Below are 18,459 nucleotides of genomic sequence, written 5' to 3' on the forward strand. Positions count from 1 at the left end.
ATAATTCTCTACATTAGAAGGATTGCAATTACTTAAGCCTATCATAGTATGTTCGGAGAAGGCAATGGCAACCCACTTCAGTACTCTTGCCCGGAAAATCCCATGGACGAAGGAGCCTAGTAGGCTGCAGTCCATGGGGTAGCGAAGAGTCGGACACGACTGAGTGACTTCACTTTCACTTTTCACTTTCATGCATTGGAGAAGGAAATGGCAACCCACTCCAGTGTTCTTGCCCGGAGAATCCCAGGGACGGGGGAGCCTGGTGGGCTGCCGTCTATGGGGTTGCACAGAGTCAGACACGACTGAAGTGACTTAGCAGCATCATAGTATGTTAGGTTGAAGTACATTCTAACACTCAAATTCTAGAATAGTTGTTTTTATTTTTTTTTTCCCCTGCAGGGTTAGGAGAAGTAAAATCACTTACTGGAGACAAGATATGTCATATAGTCTACGTAAACAATAAAACAACTGGACATAACTGAAATATTTGTGTTAGAAATCCTTAGGAATAACCTTTTTTTTTGGTTTGTTTGTTGTTGTTATTGTTGTCTTTAAGCTCATCTAAATTTCAGGAAGCTCCCTGTGTGGTTTCTCCTGATCACCAGGTTATGGTTGAGAACTGACACATCCGGCTAGGCGTGTAACAGCAGAAGTGGCTCCATGCATGGATCGTGTGTGAAAAATCATGAAGGGAAATGGCAGTTTTTATAATATTGCAGCAGCCATCAAAACATAATAATGAATCCCATTTATAAGACTGATGGTGATAATGTGATGATATCTGTCTGAGACAACTGGGAAGGAATATTTTAATTTTGAAAAAGTGATTTGGACACAACTGCGATGGATGTCCAATAGAAGAAATAGCTTAAAGTATTTTTTCCAAGTTTGTACAATCAGCTTGACAACTTGAAAAATCATTTTTATCCTTTCCATTGGCCCCCGAACATCTATCTACCACTAAGTTAACTTTTCAACTAAAATCATTCCTTATACCATAAAACTTATAGAATACAATCATCTAATGCTATAATCTCCCCTATGAATTCCTAAATAGACAGTTTTGTATAGTAAGGCCCTCCAATGGAAGAAGCACTTTTGACAAGCTAATGTCTTACTTCTTCTTCAAAAGAGCATATTCTCACCTGGGCTGTATCCTGCCTTCCTTCAGTGTTAATCTCAAAAGAAGTACAACAGCCTGCCCCAATTGTACGTTAAATATATAAACAAAGGCAAGAATGTGAGGTTCTACTCATGGCAAAGTTATCATCTTAAAATGGAAATACTGAAATGTAAACAATTTTTTAAATTGCTTTGCATGTTATGTAAGAAAGTAGAGTGGCCCTTTGGTGTTTTTGTTTACTCAGTTTTTTTTTTTTTCCCCTGTAGTGGGAAAATCTAGGTTGGATCTAAACAAAGAAACAGTTAAACAAGACTCATGCCCATGGGTTCAGTTTTAAAATGGGAATCAACAGAGAGCAACAGAAATTTTAAAAAATAATAATACAGAGACATCAAGCAGATAAATGGTCAGAGTTGGCCACCTGTCATCACCAAATTCTAAGGCATTCTAATAACTCTCCAGATCCCAGCTGTAACAAATTGTTCTAAATAAAGATATTCACTTAGCCATCTAACTCTAGCAAATGAGCACATCAAATTAACTGTATTTATGGAAGCATTCCATAGCATAAAACAATAATAAAGTTTTTGATGGATGCAGATACACACATGCAATATACAAGTTAATAAAGCATTAACTAAAGCTAAGAAGCTGCTGTTGACATTTTTGGCTCCCAGCATCCCTCCTTGGAAGTCTGGGGGCAAGCTCACTGCCAGGCCACAGACCCAGCAATTAGAGAGAGGCCAGGTCCCATTCCCACACAGCAGGGGCCCAGGTGACCTCACTAGGGTTGTGACATGTGGGGGAAACAAGTTGCACATGTGAGCTAAGTGACTTCAGTCATGTCCGACTCTTTGTGGCCCCACGGACTATAGCCTACCAGGCTCCTCTGTCCATGGGATTCTCCAGGCAAGAATAGTGGAGTGGGTAGCCATCCGCTTCTCCTGGGGATCTTCCCGACCCAGGGACTGAGCCTGCGTCTCATGTCTCTTGCTTTGGCAGGGGGATTCTCTACAAGCTGCACATATAACTTTAAATGCACTCAAGCCTCCTGTGGAATGAACAAAGAACTCCCCGATGTGTGTGACTACTTCCCTGAGCTGGCTGGGGAGGGGGACATCTTAAAGTCCTGAGCCAGACCTAAGAGGCCACATTGATCCACCCTCACCTAAACTCCCAATGAAAAATTGCCCCAGAGTCTTCTACAGCTTTTTCATCATTATTGCTAATATTATTAATATTTCTCTATCACCCCAAAGTATCATATTTCAAAAGTATGAACATTGCAAATAAACCAACATGTGAGGAGCAGATTCTGTGGACTCTTCACCCATCTGAAGGAAAAGACAGCAACAATTTCTCAAGGAGCCCGCTCCTTTTGTTTACCAGTTGAAGTACTGCAGTCTTTCAAATAATTCAATATAAGCGTTAGGTAATAGAGTGGGACCAGGACAACAAGCCAGGCATCAAGTCCCTTTAGAATATTAGAGTTTACAAGGGAAAAAGGCCTTAAAACCGTGAATCAGGATCGGGCTCCGAAAGCAGAGTCTCCTGCCCCCGTCTGTCTGGTCCCCAACACAGCGCTGTCCTGAAAAGCCCCCAGAGTCCTCAGACCCCCACCCTACTACTTCCCTCCCCCTCCTCCCGGGATGGAAAACAAATTGTTTTCAGCTACAATACCGCAGGGCTTTGCTCTGACCTGCGTGGTACAGTGACACTGTGTGGCTTGAATTCTTACATACAGCTGCATAAAGCAATTTTCATGTAAATTTCTAGGTAAATCAGCCTGCAGTTGGTCTATTACATGGACGCATACACAGAAACCATTAAGTCAGACAGATTAGAAGTTGCCCTCGTTTCTTCAAATGCCTTTCCCTGGGCCTTCGACAGTGCCTGAATTTGGAAAAAAAAAAAAAAAAGAGGAGTGAGAGAAAAAATGCCTCAACTCCACACACAAACAGGGTGCTCGGAGGCGCCTGTAACACCCCAAGGCTTGGAGCCAGTCAAGTCAGAAAGGGCCTCTCTAGGAGAGAAAGAAACCTGATGTGAAAATCAGCCCTCAAATGAGCAGAGAGAGTCAGGTAAGTCCCTCCCTCTGCCAGGGTACTACCAGGCCAGCGCCGGTACCTTGACTTTTTCTCCGAAGATACAGGAGATGCAAGCAAACGGCCCCCGCGGTCCCCTGCATCCCCTCCACTGCCCTGCATCCCCGCCACTCCTGTGGGGCAGGCAGGCTGGCTCAATTAGCTAACAGCAGGGGGAGAAGTTTCCAGGGTCAGAGGACCAGATCAGTCCTCCAGAGGCATCTTTCCCTGGGAACCGGTAGCCAGGGCCCTACCCACCCAGCCTGCAACAGGAGTTCAGCAGCACCCCAGCCATCTGGCAACAGTCAGTCTATCTGGGCCTTCCCTCTAAATGCATTCTTGCCCAGAGGAGACATTTCTTGAGCATGTTCTTTTAAGGCAACAGCCTCCACAGAGCACAAAGGGAAGGATGTCACTGACGCCTTGCCCGGGATGTTTGTTTATGCAATCTTTAAATAATTCATCTTTATCCCTATTGAGCCCATCACAGCACGTCAAAAATAAACGTGTCGCCTTGGCCTATTGTTTGCAGCTCAGGATTGTCAAGCGAGAAGAAAATATTACAGAGACGGAGGGAGATACACGCAGGAGTGTGACCTTTAACTGCACTACCTCTAACCAATCTCATCAAATTAAAGCACTGTATATTTTCCTTAATAATCTCTGATTAGGCTGGGGCTATGAGTGGACACGAACACCCGCCATTGCTATGCAGCGGGATGTCTGCTTAGCACCAGCAAAGCGTTTGGGAATAAGTGAGCAAAATGCTTTAATTTGATAGGGTTAGAATCCTGCAGGCTCTGGGGTGAAAGGTCCCCAACAGCTCCGCTCACACTGAATATGCAGAAATAAAAAAGTAAATTGCTTACATCTGCTGCAGGCGGCAGGGAAAACGATCTGATTGGACAGTGCAAGGGCTCTCCATCTCTTTTGGGTTAGAGAGAGGGTTTCAGAGCATCAAAAGCTTGTAATTGGAGTAATTCTGAATTAATGGACACACATACACACACACACACACACAACATTTTGAGGCAGCTGTTTGCAGAAGCCTGCCTGTTCAGGAATGCTTACAGATTACAAAGAAGCAACTTTCAGAATAATCCTGCCCGCCCTAAAAGAATCCTAAGTACAGGTTTGAAAGTGACAACAGGTAACAAGTATAACATTCTTATCTGGCTCGTCCTTCTGCCACGAAGCCTGGGAGCTATCAGACCTACATATCTCCTCGCCCACTTTGTACATCTTCCTGAAGTATGTGTGCACCCTGGTTCTCCTTCATGCATAAAAAGATGACTTGGAAAGGGCTTCACCGGCATTCCTAGAAGTTGACACAGAAAGCTCAGGTTTTGCCTTGCTCTGTGATGTGGGATTTCATCTGCGTATTTGATCAATAAGAATCAAAGGCAGGACTCAAGGGCTTTGGGGCACAAGCCGGCTCAGTTTCACTTGGGAAGTCAGGAGGCAGCCTGCCATGTCACCTTGATGCGTTTGCAGGACCACGTTCAAGACCCCGCTTCCCTGATCCCGTTAAACCCAGCTCGATCTGCAGCTCTGTCTAGTGTTTCATGCTAGGCCGAGGTTGCCGTTTGAACTTTGTTTTCATGTTTTATTTTATTTTTCTTGATTAGCTCCCACCAGCTTACAGATCTAAATACCCCCTCTCAGTCCCGTTGTCGGCAGACTCCTGCCACGCACTGAAAGCAATCGTGGCCTCTGCTGGTGGAGCTAAGTCCCCCCAAGGAGAGGAATTACTGAAAGTGAACCGACTGAAGGAATGCGTCTTGCGAGGCCAACTTTCAAGAGCTATTTCTCAGCCAGGCATTGATCTGGGAAGGCAGCCTTGGCCAGACGAGCACGGAAGCTGAGATGGAGGTTCCCGAATGCCCTTGGATGCCCTCGCCTTATAGGAACAGCCCCAGGCCCCTCTGATATCCTAGGAGTAAATGGGGCTGATGGCCAAACACAATTTTTTTTTCCATATTCCTATCACTGTTCTCTGAAATCAACAATAGCCTATTGTTTGCTGTGGAAATGAGGTTGATAGGTTGTATAATGCCATGAAACTAAAAACAGTATAAATATCAAAATGTATCTATGTGCATGTGTATATATGTATATCTTATATACATATATATGTATGTATGTACACACACACATAATTTTTTAAGGTAGGGAAATCAATAGATGTGACGCCAAACCACACAGAAAGAGGTCTAGGTTTATCCCTCCCCAGCAAACTCCGTGATCGACAGAGACAATGAGTCGTTTTCGTTTCTCGATTGAGGCAGGATGGCTCAGGGTCTGTCACGGAGATTCCGGGAACTGCTTCCTCTTAGAAAGCTTCTCTATAAGCAGAAGTCCTTTCCAAATCTGAGGTTCTGCCTCTACCAAATGGCTGGCTGTGGTCTCTATCATCCTGAAACCTTCTTTGTCTGCTGCGCGCTGCCACAGTCTATTGGAAGGTATTTGTCAACAATTATATGTCTATTAAGGAGTAGTCAATCACTGTGGGCCCAAACAGCCAGGCCTCCAGGGCCCAGCTATTGATAGGAAACTGTCAATATCCCATGCCTTCTTTTCTCAACAAAACACACAGTCACCTCACCCAAATCATTGTCTGTGAAACATCACAGACATGGCTTTCCTTGCGCATGTCTGACTTCTCTACTTTCTAAACTAATATTCAGCTTGAATGAATAAAAGCTGTTTAAAAAATCTGAATAAAGGATACTGATTAAAATGCTATTTCAGCTGGGTGGGGGGGTAGATACTTAATATAATTAAGAACATTATGGGAGGACTGTGCACGTAGGTGGCTGCAATTACTACTAAAAATTGGAAAACCGGAAGAAAATTAATAAGGGATAGTTTATATTAGTTTGATGGTAATTAATATCTATAAATACTTTCCATTCCACCAACACCAAGTTTAGAGTTATTTACTTAAGTAGGACAAAAGGTTGTGATATCAGTCAATATATTTATTCAATTTACAAATCTTTCTGGGGATTTTGTAATTATCATGGAGGATTTGTGTTTTTCTGAAAGAAGAAAGACTGCGAGTTCCATGTGAATGCTTTAAACTGAAGCCCCCAGCCCCTTGCCATCCCAGGAAAAACCACCATGTGGGGGTGGGGGAAGGGAGAAGAAAAGAAAGAAAGAAAGGAAGCCCTAAGTAAGGCTGTATCCTTTGAACAGGCGACCCTCCTGCATCACAGAATACACTAGTCATCCTACAACAAAAGACGGCATCAAACCCGCTCCACAAAGACCTCAGACACCCAACAATATTTAAAGCAGATCTAATGTTTAGTGTGACCGCACTATGGAAGATGCACTTTTAAGATTTGTTACGGCCAAGTCTTGTTAAGTTTACAAAAACAAATATTTTCTTCCTTTCTTCCAATGCGTTTCTGTGATTCTTTGATTCCTCAATCAGATGGAGAAATTACCATGAGGCAGACATGAGAGCTCAGGGTTCAGGTAACAGGCAAATGAATTCAGGGATAATGCATGATTAAACTTGCCCCTCTAAGTCAAGCCTTCTCTCATTCTATCCCACCTATTTTCACCAAAGCCAAATAATTCAGACAGAGCAAAGAAAGGTCAAAAAGAAACACAAATGTCAAGTGAAAGTTTTTTGGGAGGGAATGGAGTTAAAGAGACAAAAAAATTTCAAAGCACTGAAATGAACAGAGATGTTTCAGGTCTTAGGTAGAAAGGCCTTTTTTTTTTTTCTTTTTACAGTCAAAACAGAGTGGATTCGAGGTACACTAATCAAATTATTTATCTTCAGTCTAAAGAGTGTTCCCCATAACAGAGGAAGCTTTTTTGTTGTTGTTGCATTTTATGGCTATGAACTAATGGCTTTTAATGCATATTTAGTTTTACAGGTGCTGTTGATGTTCAGATCTACTTATAGATATTCAAATCTCATCTGCCATATAGATTTAAAGGAAATCTGCAGTTCATTTTGGATGCTCGCTCCAGGAAATTATAGATGGCCTTAACAAAATGTTCCACGAGCATAAATAGTGAAATGGACCAGGTCAGGAACTCACGTATCCTAAGGTCGGTGAGCCGTTACTTCCACAGCAGACAGTCATAGTTGCAAGGGGCAGCTGATCCCGCTTTTGGAAGGTCCATTATGTGTATTTACAAAATAAACAATGCATGCAAGTTCATGATTGTCATCATTAATAATATGCCTCATAGCAAGCCGTTAAATAAATATACGTGCCATAGATGTCTACCGGACCCATCACGCCTTTTTTCCTATATCAAATCCAAAGCTTTGTCTCTGTTTTGTTTTAAAAAAATTACTCTTCATGAGGCTGCAGCGACAACAGAAAGAAATTAGTATTTAAAATAACTCACCAGTGTTCCGATGCTCCGATTTTAAATCAAAGAAGTAGGCAAATGCAGAGTTAGGGCAAGAACTTGGTCTCATTAGACCCAGGTTTGCAAAGCACAATCACAAACCAGGATACAAAAATGTTCTCCATGCTTCAATAATGAACTACGTCTCACAGGAAAAGGCAAATAAATAAACAAATAAATAACATGAGCTCTCCTGAGTTAAAACTGAAGAAGATTTTTTTTGGTGTGAAATGCTTCTATCATGACATTCTCCTCAAATTTTTATTTTATGAGCATGAAAATATTTGCTTATTGACAAATTCTTTTACATCAAGATACTGCTAAAAAATGACAGGGATTATCTTTATGAGTTTCAACTCCACAATCTAGAAATCAGTATACAAGTGCCCAGCAGTCTTAGCAATATCCGTAAGTTAAAGCAAGTTTCTAAGATTTTTAAATAACATATTTTTTAAAGTAGGCATTTCTCCATCCTCTCATTAAGTAATGTTCAGTTCAAAAAACTGAAAGCAAAAATAAAAGTATCACCTTCAAGCAATACTTTAATTATAGAAGAATTATATAATAAAAAATTAATGCTTGTCAGAAAAAGCTTGAATTTTACTTGGCTAATTTTTCTAATATGCAGAAACATTGAAGCAGGAAAAATATGGGGCATATTATTTATATGTTGTATCTACGCATGTAGGAGGAATGTATATATTTCATGGAGAAAATATTACCACTATTTGCTAAAATAAAGATTATTTAGTCTGCTTTGATTTTTCTCCTTTAAAAGGGTGGCATAAAGGCTTAATAGGGAAAATACATGGATGGCCATTAATTATGCTTATTTTATGGGCCAAAAAGAAACTCTTTAGCAGTTGTAGATTAAGTGCATATTATTCTGATGTACAGCTTTTTGTTGAGTCATAACAAAACTTTTCAGACATTTATTTCATAAATCTTTGTCAAATTTTGATCAGCAGGCAAGCAGTTATGCCGATCAGTAGGCTGGCTCAGAAAGTCGAGGGTCCTGGCAAAGGTCACACAGCCTCTGTGCTGGGAGCCGAGCTTCCAGTTCCCACTTACTGCACAGAGGACTATGACTTTGTCTATGATTCCCACCAATTAAAATAAAAATAAGAATCAGAAGAGAGAGAAAGAGAGAGTGAATGAGAAATTTCACGTGTAATAGAGATATTCATTTTTTTGCTTGGTTTTTGTCTAGAAGAGTCATCTTAGAAAACACCTGGTTAGACACTATCAGGGGCCTCTCAATACTTTGAAATTATCTCCCAGTCCTGAAGAGTCCCAAAATGTTAGCAAATTAAAACAGTTTGTCTCCCTGGGAGCCCAGGGTATGTTTCACCACTTTGAATAAGAGAGGAATAAGGGAAGCCACATGTGCTTTAGGACTAACTGCTCTTGAACTCTTTTTGGACATGGAACCAGCCTAGAATATGTAAAATTGACAGAGTATAAATACACTGCTCAGAGGTAGGTAGTTATAAGGTGTTGCTATGTTACATACATGTGAATAGTGTGAATGCTATTTTTTAAAAAAAAAAACAAAAATTAAACACACACACATACAAAAAGGGAAGGAGTGAAATGACATTATCTTCCTCTTCCCAAATTAAAGACCAGTATGCTTTATTTTCCACAAGCTTTGAACACATATCCATTTCTAAAGACTTTTTCTCTGGGCTTGCATGCCTAAAAAATCCAGGCCCTTTATTACGAAGCTTCCAAAGGTGTCCAGAGGTGGAACAAATCTCTTGAAGATGGAAATCTCCCAAGATGAACAATCTGTAACATATATTTTTTAAAAATCCTAGGAAAATTGGCTTGATTCAGTGTGCTTATGAAGAACACTTACTTTTGTTTTAAAATGCAGAGATATCCAAGTACACAAATGTGCTTGTAGAAGGAAGGGAAGATTTTTCAACAAATGAATCATTTGTTGAATTATGTAAATTTTTTTTTAAGTTTTGTGAAAATTTACATTAAATTTTGGAACTATTTAAAAACAAACTAGACCTTTCATCCTTGCATTCACATACCCATACACATGTGCGCGCATACACACACACACACACACACTACGCACACTTCCTTCCATGAATTTTTTGAGGCCAATAAAGAAACATTGGTAGTGTAATATGAAAGTATTTGCTAATTATTCCTGTCCATTTAATTAGAAATTATTGTTTCCTGCTTTTCAAATCAGCGATTTTTCTCTGAACAATGGATTAGGACACACCTTCAAACAATAATTAGAAAAAAAATCATCGACTTCCAGAATATTTAAGGGTGAAATTCCAGATGCTACTGGCAAAATTCATGGTATCTTACCGCCATCTACTGGCCATTGTTTAAATGCAACGATTTAAAGGTACAGGTTTAAATTTATAGAATTAAAAGAAATTTAAAACCAAAAGCTTTGAAAAGAACTTTGAAAACTCTACTGGAACCACTCATTACTTTGAAGGTTGCTCCAAATGTCTGAAAATATTTTCTTAATTTGAGCAGAACTCTATCTACTTATAACTACCATCTCCCACGTTTTCCTTTAACTTCTGAAGCTCTGAGATTATTCAGTTCCCTTTAACCCTTCAGAATTCTGAAGGCAGGACTCAAGTCCTTTCTTCCCCTCACCACCCCAACAAACACACCCAATCTCACCTCCAAACGTCTTTCCTTTACCAGCTCCAAGCATGAACAGTTTCAAGTTCCATTGCAAGCCAAATGACCATCCTCTAAACATACATCTCTTCATGTACTTTTCTCTTTAAAGGTCACATCTGCAAGAAACCACTATACGACACAGGTTGATCGCCTCACTTGCTCTGCGTATTCCACCAAAGATCATGGTAAGATATTCCGGCAGCCACAAACACCACGAAATGATTCGCACTCAAGAAATCCCAGATCTTTTCTGTCTGTGCTGCTTGTTGCTAAGCCAGGCCTTCCTAATAGACTTTGCAGTTGTTTTCTTAACTAAGAAGACATCCTTACATTCATCCATGACATATATTCATCTTAATAATGGCCCATGGTTCCAGCCTGCCAAAGCATTTTTGTATCCTTTTACCAGTATATTTTCCAATGTTGTCATGGTCAAGCATTTGTTATTTAGCAATCTTATTATTTAATTAGCATAACACCAACTGCTCCCTCTCAATCCGTTTCTATACTTCTATAGATGCCTTCCAGTTTGATCAGGTATCTTATGGAAAAGTTTCAACGATGTCATTCATGTGCTTAGCACTGTGCCTAGCACATTATAAAACCTTAACAAGTGATAGCTATTCTTATGATGATCGTTAATAAAAATAATTAGTACAGACGTATGATATAAATGTAACCCTTCACATAAATACCCATTATGTTCTTATCTGTTATAATGATAAAGTCATTCAATCAGTTACCATTCCTAACTTGAAGCCCATCTTTTTCCTTTTCTAATCTTCACAATTCCTTACAAATAGGCAAATGATTAAACCTCTCCTCCAGCAGGAGACTCAACTCCTAGAGGATAATTCGTCTTCTCCAGGAGCCTCAGCACCTTGGCAGGGATTCACTCACAGAGCCCCCTTCCTACTGCACCCCAGCCTGGCTTCCTGTACAGTCCCAACATGTATTCTTTCTATTGAAAAAAAAAAAGGAAGGTTCTAAATCAAACAGAAGGTGAAGCAAAAGAGCAGGGGATGGCCCATAGCGTCTCCCTCAGCTCTGTGCCAGTTGCTGGGACCATATGCACTGGGCCGGGCCGCTGCTCCCTGTGGTCCCCACTCTTGATCTGACTGTAACCAGAGCGTGTCAAGGACACTTGTGTCCCTGAGCCTTGCAAGTTTCAGGTCATCCTGGAGCTGGCATGGACTGACACAGTTCCCGTATCCATCCCCAGCTTTCTGCTCCTTAGAATGACCCAGAATGGATCTATTTAGGCCAGGACTATTCCATTTTAATACAGCCCTGTATGTACTGGGGGTCTAATAACCCACTTTCTAAATCCTGAAAATTGGGCCAAAATAGTATCTACTAAGCCACAACATCTCTAAAGATTTTATTGGAGAGGAGGCTAAAAAACTGTTTTATATATATATATATATCAAACCATTTACCAAAAGTTAAAGCTTGTATACTCTTTAAACACTAGCTTTCAAATATTGAAAAAAATTCAATTTTTAAAATTCATTAAGAACTGAAAACCTGAAAAATGACGCAGTGAGTAAAACAACCATCCAGATAAATGTCACAGGGAGCACCTAAATCATTCAACTTCTTGCCAAAAAATGTTAGGTTCTGGAATGTCAAATTTTTATGGCAAAGTTGTAAGAGATGATGGAGACAGAACTTAGCTAAACAGACACCAAGATAGATTAATCCAAAGAGCTTCCTTGTCTGTGGTTTGGCGTTCTGTTAGAACCATCACCCGTTCTCCTGGTTTCTAGGTTTCTAAACCACTGAAACTGGGAGTCTATATGGAAATTTTGACTCTGACCAATTAGACGGCAGGATGCTGCAGATCAGATACATGGGACCCTGCTAACAGCAATGCGGTGCTGAGATTAGAGTAGAAAGGGGAGCAGAGGCATCTGAGCAGTCCCACCGTGTGCCCTCTCCTGCTTTGCTCTCCCACCACAAGGGCACGCATCTAAGCACAATCGTTCTGCAGGATTCTCCTCGACCACTGCTTCCCTTTTCTTCCTCTCGAAGCTTCTCAAAACCACAGCCTTGTCCATGGTCTCCAGTCTCTTCTCTCTCCATTTTCTCTCTCTGCCTATTCCCCTCAGGTTTTCTTTCATTGAAGTTTTGTTCTTAAATAAATGTTTAATGATATCAAAGTATAAATTGAAATATATTTTTAAAAAGCAACTAGTATAAAGGGCTCACAGTGTAATCAAGATCTGAGCACCCTGGCTCACCCTCGGTCTATTCCCCAGACTCTTCCAGACCCTTTCCTTCTTTACTATTTGTGATGATTTCTATAACTTCTAAAGAGCTGCCTATACTGCTATTTATTGATTATGTACTTAAAACCTTATCTATCGAGTTGTGTGTCATTTTTTTAAAATCTCCCGTCTTCATTCAAACAGAAGCTTGGTGAGAGCAAGCCCTTGTCCATTGTGTTCCTTGTTCTGTTTGTGGATACATTTGCCACTGGAGTTTCATTGTATCTTTTCCATTTTTCTCAGAGAAGTAGCAGTATGAAACCTGACTGCCTTACTATCATCAGAATATCTAATGAAATATGAATCTTTTGCCTGAAGTGCTTATTAAACTAACCCTCTCCACCTCATCTCTCACCTTTACCCACTCCAGTATTCTCGGGTTTCCCTTGTGGCTCAGCTAGTAAAGAATTTGCCTGCAGTGTGGGAAACCTGGGTTCCACTCCTGGGTTGGGAAGATCCCTGGAGAAGGGAAAGGCTACCACTCCGTACTGTGGCCTGGAGAATTCCATGGACTTTATAGTCCATAGGGTCACAAAGAGTCAGACAGGACTGAGTGACTTTCACTTTCACTTTCACTTCCCCTCATCAGCCATCAGGATCTCCATGTTCATTTCAGGGGAGAAAAAGTGAGCAAAGGCAATTTTTTCTACCATTATATCAATCATAACTGAGATTACTCAGTTTTTCTGGCTTCAAAGTTAATTTTCTATGTTTTAATTTGTAGAAGAAAAAGTAGATTACTATGAGACCACAATTCAAGTTTCAAAAACATTAACTTGGATTACTGGAAATAAGCTAGTTCAGTTCAGTCGGTTCAGTTCAGTCGCTCAGTCGTGTCTGACTCTTTGCGACCCCATGAATTGCAGCACGCCAGGCCTCCCTGTCCATCACCAACTCCCGGAGTTCACTCAGACTCACGTCCATCAAGTCGGTGATGCCATCCAGCCATCTCATGTCGTCCCCTTCTCTTCCTGCCCCCAATCCCATCCAGCATCAGAGTCCTTTCCAATGAGTCAACCCTTCGCATGAGCTGGCCAAAGGACTGGAGTTTCAGCTTTAGCGTCATTCCTTCCAAAGAAATCCCAGGGCTGATCTCCCTCAGAATGGACTGGTTGGATCTCCTTGCAGTCCAAGGGACTCTCAAGAGTCTTCTCCAATACCACAGCTCAAAAGCACCAATTCTTCAGCGCTCAGCCTTCTTCACAGTCCAATTCTCACATCCATACATGACCACAGGAAAAACCATAGCCTTGACTAGACGGACCTTAGCCGGCAAAGTAATGTCTCTGCTTTTGAATATGCTATCTAGGAAATAATCTACACAGGCATCAATCAAAGCTGATCCAAAGATCTTCCTTGCTCAAGGAGGATCTTTGTACAGAAATATTTTTCAAGAACTCCTTTTGAAATCAAAACCAAAAATAGATTCCCATCAGCTCTGAACTTGTGTAGGTGATTCTGTTGGGAAACACCGGCTTGCTCTCACACTTGCTTGTTTGTGGGTGAAGAGACTCAGAGAAGGGGCCGGGGCACTGCTCATCCTTCACTTCTCCCTAGTATTCTTCCCTGCAGGACATGTAGCTTGCAGACCTCACGCTTGCACTCACATGTGCCCCAGGCACACACCCAGGTACAGGCAGGACCCCAAATACACATAGACAGATGACATACACCACATCTGTTTAAAAAGTCAGATTTGTTTTGTTTTAGTAAGAATGAAGAGGACGGACCAGTGAGAAACAAGAGTATACAGACATAGACACAGGTGTACACCTGCGTGCATATGCACGCACAAACATGCACGCCTACGTACAGTTTATGACTCAGCAGAAACTGTGGCTTGAGTAGGAGAAACCACGATCTTTGCGAAACATTTGAAAAAAATTAAGCACTTGAATTGTTAAGGGGGTTGTTTTCCTTATGACCATGCCTCACCCAGTGACTGGCACATGACGGCTTCCCATGTATAGTTGCCTTCCCTGTATTTCTTTCTAGAAAAGTGACAGTGAAAATAGTCGCTCATTGTGTCCAACTCTTTGTGACCCAAAGGACTGTAGCCCACTAGGCTCCTCTGTCCGTGGGATTCTCTGGGCAAGAATACTGGAGTGTTGTATAGCATACAATTCCCATTTCCTTCTCCAGGGGATCTTTCTGTCCCAGAGATCGAACCTGCGTCCCCTGCATTGCAGGCATATTCTTTTGGTCTGAGCCACCAGAGAAACCCTTCTTTATAGAAAAGCCAGTCTTTTTCATTGATGCTTTCAGGTATCACACACTTCTTGTTTTGTTACAGGGGGCCCAATATATTAAAATAAATCATGACTTTATAACTATCTAAACTTGAGATTTTTCCAGAATACAATCTCCCTGACACGGATCTCAGCCTGTCCAGCAGGTGCCTTCAATCCCTCGCAGAAGAGGCAGGAAGCACTCACAGCAGTTGCAGAGGTCCTGAGCACGGGCCACATGCTGGTACCCTGCCTCGGAGCACATGTGGGAGCCGGCCAGACCAGGGTTCAGGTTGCCCCTCGACACTGTGCCTGTGTCCTGGGATGCCCTCTCTCTCCAAACCGTCCTTGTGACCTCTCTGATAAAATGGTCAGGAGTCAATGAAATGTCGTGTGTGAAACAACACCCTGCCTCGCATTTGGTAAGCTCACCAACAATATTAGCAGTCATGGTCTTCTCAGGCCAACAGTTCGTTTCTGGATGTTGTCACTGATTGATGTTCTTCTTTTTTATGTCAGTATGAAGCTTGACTTACTTGGATCTAGGGAATTGACAAGGCGGGGAAATCAAATGCCATAAGATGTGCGAAGATGTTATTTCATCACATAGCAATGAGCAAATGTAACTATTTGGAATTAAAAGTAGATATTGTAAAGCAGATGCTTCCTGGTGTCCTTTATTTTCAAAACTTCTTCGAGACTGTGGGAAATATCTGATTTCTCATTTTACAGGGGAGGAAGCTATGGGAAGAATTGCTGCTGGCTCATCATGACTCAGACGCTAAGTCGGAGGAGGCCAGTAAGATAGAGAAAGATGGAGGTGATCTTGTTCAGTCTCCCAATTTTCAGTAACAAAGAAATGAAGCCCAAAGATCTAAAGATCTAAAGATCCATTTTGCTTGTCTGTTGAATGTTCAAAAAATTTTACATGGTAATTAAATTTTAATATAATTTTTCACCTTCAAAAATGATAATACCCAATGTTAGTGAGGATTTAAGAATTTTCCTAGAAAACCATTCATTCTCATAGATCCTTAGTGGAAGGGAAATGCCACAGCTTTTCCTAAATGCAGTTTGGCAACATGTTCCAAGGACTCCAATGTATACTTCCCCTTGAATCATATAATTTTAATATAAATTTATAGGAAAAGAATAATTAGACATAAACAAGGATTTGCATTCAAAGATGATTTCTATGGAATTATTGAAAAAATAAGAAAGGCAAGATACCTATCTAACACAAAGGGTATTTGTAGTACATCCTTATGATAAAATACTTCACAGCCAATATATAGCATACAATATCTTTTTTAAATAATAGAATTTTATAGTATTTTGTCAACAGTGGAAAGGAAATCACAAAATAGTATGTCTCATATGATTTCTGTTTTGTTGAAAAATAATGTAATATTTTTATAAACACCAAAATTTGATCCTTTATAGAAAGATTTAAAGACTTGTTTCTTCTCTTTTGATATATGTTCCAGATTGTCTCTGATAAATTGATATAGTTTTCAATCTGAAAAATATTACTAAACAGAAAATATAAACATACACTATTTAGGCTAAGAAGTCAATTGGGAACCAGCTTAAATGCTACATGGGGAAATAGCAGAGTGATGGGAAAAAGCTGGGTGAAGGCTTCACTTTAGATTTTTGGAATAAAGCCAACACAGTCCTCTACTTAAAATTATGGCCAAATTTTAAGAGCTCCTTATCCTTCTCAATCTCTCTTCCTTCATAGACTGCAGCTGTCTTCGGAAACCTATGAGCAATTAAAATGTGGCCTGTGGATGAGTTTCCACATTTTGATAAATACATGTTGATAAAGGCAGACAGCGACATGAATATGGCTTTCTTGTGAAAATAATCCTCTCCAAATACGCTGTAGTGTTCCCTGTAACTACGCATTTACAGTAGATTGCTAATATACTTTTGATTAAGAACAATATTTGTGCCATATATCATCCACTTAAAAAAAAAAAAGTCTGGCCCCAGAAGGCAAACCTACATAGAAACCTGCCCTTGGTTGTTGTGGATTAGAAGCCCTATCTCCAACCCTGGGGGTGGAGTCAGCAGTGCTTCAAAAGTCAGTGCAAGAACAGCAGTTTCTAATGCATCAGGAATCCCAGAACCTCCAAATGAGTCACTATTTTAGCCTAAGCAATCCCTGTGAAATCTCTGTCTCCAAATTATCAAAGTAAAGTCTTTGATGAAATAACGAAGTCAAACTTAGCCCAACATGTCTGCCTGTGGCCTGGGGAGAGGTTGCTGCTGCTGCTGCTGCTAAGTCGCTTCAGTCGTGTCTGACTCTGTGCGATCCCATAGATGGCAGCCCACCAGGCTCCCCCGCCCCTGCTGGAAAATGGTAAACAAAGGGCAGCTTGTCAAGGTAACAGGGTATTTCAATGAAATTTCAGGTGAAGCACTGAGATAATAGGTCTTCCAAAGGCATGTCCCAAGGATCTTCGCAAGTGACGTCTCAGACTTGGATGCAACATTTTCCAAAAGGTAGTCAAAAACTGGTTATAAGAATATTGAACACCTCCCCTACAGGAAGTGTATAAAAGGACTTGGAGCATTTCTGAATCTGACTAGCCAGGGCTGGGGGATAAAATGGAGGATGCCCAATTAACTTTGCATTGCAGACAAATATAGAATATTGATAGCATAGTCAGTCAGTTCAGTCACTCAGTCACGTCCAACTCTTTGCGACCCCATGAATCGCAGCACGCCAGGCCTCCCTGTCCATCACCAACTCCCAGAGTTCACTAAAACTCACATCCATCGAGTCAGTGATGCCATCCAGCCATCTCATCCTCTGTCGTCCCCTTCTCCTCCTGCCCCCAATCCCTCCCAGCACCAGAGTCTTTTCCAGTGAGTCAACTCTTTGCATGAAGTGGCCAAAGTATTGGAGTTTCAGCTTTAGCATCATTCCTTCCAAAGAAAACCCAGGGCTGATCTCCTTCAGAATGGACTGGTTGGATCTCCTTGCAGTCCAAGGGACTCTCAAGAGTCTTCTCCAACAGCACAGTTCAAAAGCATAAATTCTTCAGCGCTCAGCTTTCTTCACAGTCCAACTCTCACATCCATACATGACCATAGGAAGAACCATAGCCTTGACTAGACAGACCTTTGTTGGCAAAGTAATGTCTCTGCTTTTCAATATGCTATTTAGGTTGGTCATCACTTTCCTTCCAAGCAGTAAGCATCTTTTAATTTCATGGCTGCAGTCATCATCTGCAGTGATTTTGGAACCCCCAAAAAATAAAGTCTGACACTGTTTCCACTGTTTCCCCATCTATTTCCCATGAAGTGATGGGACAAGATGCCATGATCTTCGTTTTCTGAATGTTGACATAAGTATGTCCCAAATATTGCATGGGATATACATAAACTAATTTCCCCTTGTTTATCTAAAATTCATTGTGAATGGGCATCTTCTTTTTCATTTTCCCTCTAGATTTGGCAACTGTTTGTCAACACCTCAGGCAGAAAGTTATTCCAACAGCCCATCTCAGACACCTTACGTGGGTCTAGAGGACATAAATGCACGCTGTCTGAGGGCACATAGCGGCTTCTCTGGTGGCAAAACCTGGAGGAGGCCGATGCTGCTTGCTACAGGCTTACACTCCCAGAGTTCATCCGGAGAAGGAGTGCTTGAATATTTTCTGTGGTCCCGATGTGAACCACACAGGAAAAAG

The sequence above is a fragment of the Oryx dammah genome, unplaced genomic scaffold (genome assembly GCF_014754425.2).
Source record: "Oryx dammah isolate SB20612 unplaced genomic scaffold, SCBI_Odam_1.1 HiC_scaffold_16, whole genome shotgun sequence".
Lineage (NCBI taxonomy): Eukaryota > Metazoa > Chordata > Mammalia > Artiodactyla > Bovidae > Oryx > Oryx dammah.